This window comes from Acomys minous (assembly GCF_964271855.1).
Source record: "Acomys minous genome assembly, chromosome: 7".
In the NCBI taxonomy this organism is placed as follows: domain Eukaryota; kingdom Metazoa; phylum Chordata; class Mammalia; order Rodentia; family Muridae; genus Acomys; species Acomys minous.
In genome coordinates, this window is record NC_140488.1 from 31,558,175 (window position 1) to 31,563,668 (window position 5,494).

A 5,494-nucleotide genomic window follows, 5' to 3' on the forward strand; every position below is an offset into this window, starting at 1 on the left:
GTCTTGGGAGATGTCCTGTTTTGATGGAGAACAGCAATTGAAGCATTTAAAGAGGTTTACATTGTTTTAAACCTGACAACAAGACAGGTTAACTCTTGGCAGCACCCAGCCTACCTCAAAGATGATGATGAGCATCAATGACCTTCCTTGTGGAGATGGCTTCAAATATGGCAAAAAAGCCACTGGGCAAAATGGCCTCATTTCAACCACTGACAGAATTCTGCCTAAAAAAGGGCAAGCTTAGATGCAGGCAAACTCTGCCAATACAGGGAAAATGTGTCCTCAATAGTTCCTGCCTCACAAATATGTTGGTCAGATATACTGGGCCAGAAGGCCGAAGATGATGATCCAACATTTTGGAGAGTTATGGGCGACTCTTCAGGCATAAAACTGTCATTTTTTTAAAAAAAATTGGAATCTGCTAATCTGCACTTCCTGTTTTTTCCAGTAATTCATTTTACTCCTTCTCAAGTCTCTGATGGAGTTGAAGACCAGGTAGCTTAGTTTTACAATTAAGCTTAGTTGTTTAGGGGTTAAGATGTTTTTAGGTCTAGATATATGTTTTAAGTTAATAATGATGAGATATGATAGATATTGGTTTACATTCAGAATTTTGATGCACCAACATAGGAAAGATAGTTTCTTCAAGGCTGCCAAATACAAATAGCCAAAACACTATGACTGTAGCATTTATATAATTCCTGATTGTGCCATGGTTCTTTTTGCTGTATATAGTTTATTTTATATATGTGTAAAAATATAAATGTATATGTAAAAAGAAGTAAATAATAAAAATAATTAAAAAAGAGAAAAGAAACAGTCCCCCCTTTTCTGAAGAGAAGGGGAGGAAGGTGGAAGAGCAAGACCAGGAAGAGAGGAGAGAGACGGCTAAGTTCGGATGTAACATGAAAAAAATAAAAACATCAACTAAAAAAAATAGAAAACAAACAGGCATATAAGGCGGCACTACTTATGAAGTCTTTTTTCCTTTTTCCTTTAAAAAATTTATTCACTTTACATCACAATCATAGCCCCCTCCCTTGGCTCCTTTGGGTCCTAAGCTCCCTCTCTCTTCCCTCCATCCTTGTCCCCTAGTCCTCAGAAAGGGGGAGCTCTCCTTTACCAACAGACCCCAGCCTATCAAGTCTCTTCAGGACTGCCTACACCCTCTTCTTCTGTGGCCTGGCAAGGCCACCTCGCCCTGGGGAAGTGATCAAAGAGCAAGCAACATAGTCCATGACAGAGACAGCCCCTGGTCCCCTTACTAGGTGACCTAAATGGAGACTGATTTATATATCGCTACATCTGAACCAGGGGCATGCGTCCTCTCCATGCCTGGTCCTTGCTTGGTGCATAAATCTCTGCAGCTCCCTGGCCAGATTTGTTGTCTCTGTTGGTCCTTTTGTGGAACTCTTGTCCCTCTTGGTCCTACTATCCCCCTACTCTTCCAAAGGACTCCCTGCTCTCTACCCAAAGTTTGGCTGTGGGTCTCAGCATCTGCTTTGATCTATTGCTGGTTGGAGTTTTTCAGAAGACTTCTATGGAAGGCTACATTCCTGTTCCCTCCCTCTCTTCCACTGTTTCCAGTGTCTATTCTATTTGCCCTTATGAATGACAATTAATCATCTTCCATAGGGTCCTCCTTGTTATATAGCTTCTTTAGGTCTCTGTATTGTAGTGTGGTTATCCTGTATTATGTGGATAATGTCCACTTATAAGCGAGTATATACCATGAATGTCTGTCTGGGTCTGAGTTATCTCACTGAGGATGTTTTTTTCCAGATCCATCCATTTGCCTGCAAATTTCATGATGTCCTTGTTTTTAATAGCTGAATAGTATTCTATTGTGTAGATGTACCACAGTTTTAAAAAATCCATTCTTCTGTTGAGGGACAGATGGGTTGTTTTCAGATTCTTGCTATTACGAATAAAGCTGCTATGAACATAGCTGAGCAAATGTCCTTGTATGGTGGAGCATCTTTTGGATATATGTCCAAGGGTGGTACAGCTGGATCTTGAGGTAGAGCTATTCTCAATTTTCTGAGATAGTGCCAGATTGATTTCCAAGGTATTTATACAAGTTTTAACTCCCACCAGCAATGGAGGAGTGTTCCCCTTTTCTATAACTTCCCCAGCATGTGCTGTCATTTGAGTTTCTGATCTTAACCATTCGGAGAGGTGTAAGATGAAATCTCAGAGTTGTTTTGATTTGCATTTCTCTGATGACTAGGGACGTTGAACATTTCTTTAAGTGCTTCTCAGCCATTCAAGATTCCTCTGTGGAGAGGTCTCTGGTTAGCTCTGTACATCATTTTTAATTGGATTATTTGTTTTGTTGGTGTTTAATTTCTTGAGTTCTTTATATATTCTGGATATTAGCCCTCTGATGTAGGATTGGTGAAGATCTTTTCCCAGTCTATATGCTATGGTTTTGTTCTATTGACAGTATCTTTTGCCTTACATAAACATTTCTGTTTCAAGAGGCCCCACTTATTAATTTTTGATCTTTGAGCCTGAACTCTAGGTGTTCAGTTTAGGAAGTTGTCTCCTCTGCCAATGAGTTCAAGGCTCTTCCCCACCTTCTTCTATTAGATTTAGTGTATCAGTTCCATGTTGAGGTTTTTGATGCATTTGGACTTTAGTTTAATGAAGGTTGATAAATATGGATTCATTTTCATTTTTCTGCATGTAGCCATCCAGTTAGACCAGCACCATTTATTGAAGATGCTATCTATTTTCCATTGTATGGTTTTGGCTCCTTTGTCAAAAAATCAAGTGTCTATAGGTGTGTGGGTTTATTTCTTCATGTTCAATTTGATTCCGTTGATCAACTAGTATATTTCAATGCCAGTATCATGTAGATTTTATTACTGTTTCTCTATAGTACAGCTTTAGATCAGGGGTGAAGATTCTTCTGGAAGATATTTTATTGTATAAGATTGTTTTAGCTATTCTATTTTTATTGTTATTGTTGTTTGTTTGTTTTTCCATTTGAAGTTTAGACTTGTTCCTTCAAGATCTGTAAAAATTGTGTTTGTATTTTGATGGGGATTGCATTGAGTCTGTAGATTGATGTTGTCTTAATGTTTATGAGAAACATGATTATTTTAAAATGTCAAAGTTTACAAACTATTGTACAGTTTGCTTTAAAATTCTCTGTATTTACATATGCACATCCAATATGTGTTATGTACATGTGATATGTGTGGTGTATAAACTGTGAGTGAATGAGTGTGTGTGTGTGTGTGTGTGTGTGTGTGTGTGTGTGTGTGTGTGTATGTGTGTATAGACGCATTCCCATGGCAAGTGTGGCAATGCCAGAGGAGTATGTTAGGTGTCATGTACTACTATTTTCTGGGTTATTCACATCAGAAAGATTCATTTCTGAATATGGGGCTTGCTGTTTTGTCTGGAGTGGCTGGTCAGCACACCCTGGCAATCAACCTGTGTCTGCCCCATGTAGCTGTGGTTACAGATGCATGCGTAGCCATGCCTGGCTTTTTATGTGGGTGTTGGTGATCAAACTCATGCTTGGACAGCAAGTACTCTTAACCAAGGAGACATCTCCCTAGCACTCACCATATCTTTTAAATAGTGTGCTTAAACTGGCATTCTATGACTGTGCCTCATATAAAATAATTTTAAATAACTGTGTGTGGTGTAATTTATGATTAGCTGAATTAGTAAAATTCTGTATACTGGGCAAATGTTCTGCTATTGAGCCACATACACATCCTACAATATTTTATTAACTCAATCCCTTATTTTAAGTTTTATTCCAATATTTTGCTATAGCAATGTTGCAATGTAAATCTTTTAAGATACATCTGTGTTCTCATTTGTGACTCAGTATGGATTACATTTCTGAATACAGTGTTGAGGACTATTAAGAACTCTTGCTACTTATTGTTAAATTTATCATTCTTGTTCCTATAAGCAGTATTTGAGAATGTTCACTTCTCTGAATATTATCAATTCTTGCTATTCTTTATTTACAGTTGCTAACTTTTCTCAGAAAGTAGTCATGTTTGTTTTACTTGAATTTGTCACTATTTAATGGAAAGACTGAGCATCTTGATACGCCGTTTGGAATTCTTATTTTGTGATTTGCCCACTTATGGCCTTTATACTTCTTTTTTTGTGCTAATACACCAACATCAATAGTCCACACCTGTTTGGCTCCTTCTCCTCCTCCTTCCCTTTTCTTTCTCCTTCTCTTCTCCTCCTCCTCCTTTTTTATGACCTCTTTGACCTTAAAAATACCTAACAGTAACTAAGGCAGCAAAACAAACTAGGTGTTTGGACGCTAAAGAAGTAGCAATGATCATTTGGAATCTTGTGCCACATCTTTTAGCAATTGTGTATGGTCTAAAAAACAGTCCTACATTATTCATTCCAAATGTCCATCAGGACACAAGGTCGTTTTTCATGCAGACTTTTCTGGATATGTGAAGCCCTATGCAGCATGCAAGGCAGCTGCACTTTATGTGAATGGTATCACATGGAGTTCTGCAGTGTACTTGCCATATAAGGGTCTAAGAGTGTGTCCACCTGAGTGTAGTTCACAATTACCTTAACCGATTCAAATACTGACGAACTCTGCTTCCCCCATAGCTACTTAAATTTTAATTGTAAAATGATCTGGGTATGGTGGAACATGGCTTTGGTCTCAGCACTTGGGAGGCAGTAGCAGCTGGATCTCTGTGACGTCAAAGCCAGCCGAGTCTACACAGTGAATTCAAGGTCAGCCAGACTACATAGTGAGATCATCTCAAAAACAGAATATTATTTTATAAATGACATTATAAGTCAGCATACATAAATTATTGCTTATTTTAAGAAACTATAAACCTGTATTTATTGTACAAAACAATTGGTTTCATTGTTTCCATATATATGAATATATATGTATGTATAATATATATATATATATATATATATATATATATATATATATATATATATATAATGTACTTTGATCATATTAACCCACTAGCCTTTTTTGTCTGTTCCTTATCCCACTGGTCTCTTTTTTTTCCCTCTACAATCAACCTCCCACTTTCATATCTATTTTAGCATTTGTTTAAGTGAAAACAATTAGTTGTAGAATGCAGGTTTAAGTAAAAGTTGACACAAAATATTAATATGCAAAATGGATGACTGTAAAGATGAGATCATTGGAATGTCTGTGCATTAAAGGTTTTGCACACCACTATGCTTTTTGTACAAATCTAGGTGCAAAATTTTCATTAGAAACAGTTTCAAAAACCATGGGAATGGAATGAGATGCATAACTGGCTATGGATCCTTGTATGTGTTGCTTAACATCTTTAAGCTTTAACTTTATCAAGGTATAACATGTAGGTAAATATAAAATCCACTGCATATAGTATACAAAATTGCTGTGCCAATTGTTCCAGAATATCCAAATCATGAAGCAATCAGTTCTTGACCTTAAAAGATTTTTAAGTCATTTAATATCTATTTCTAATAT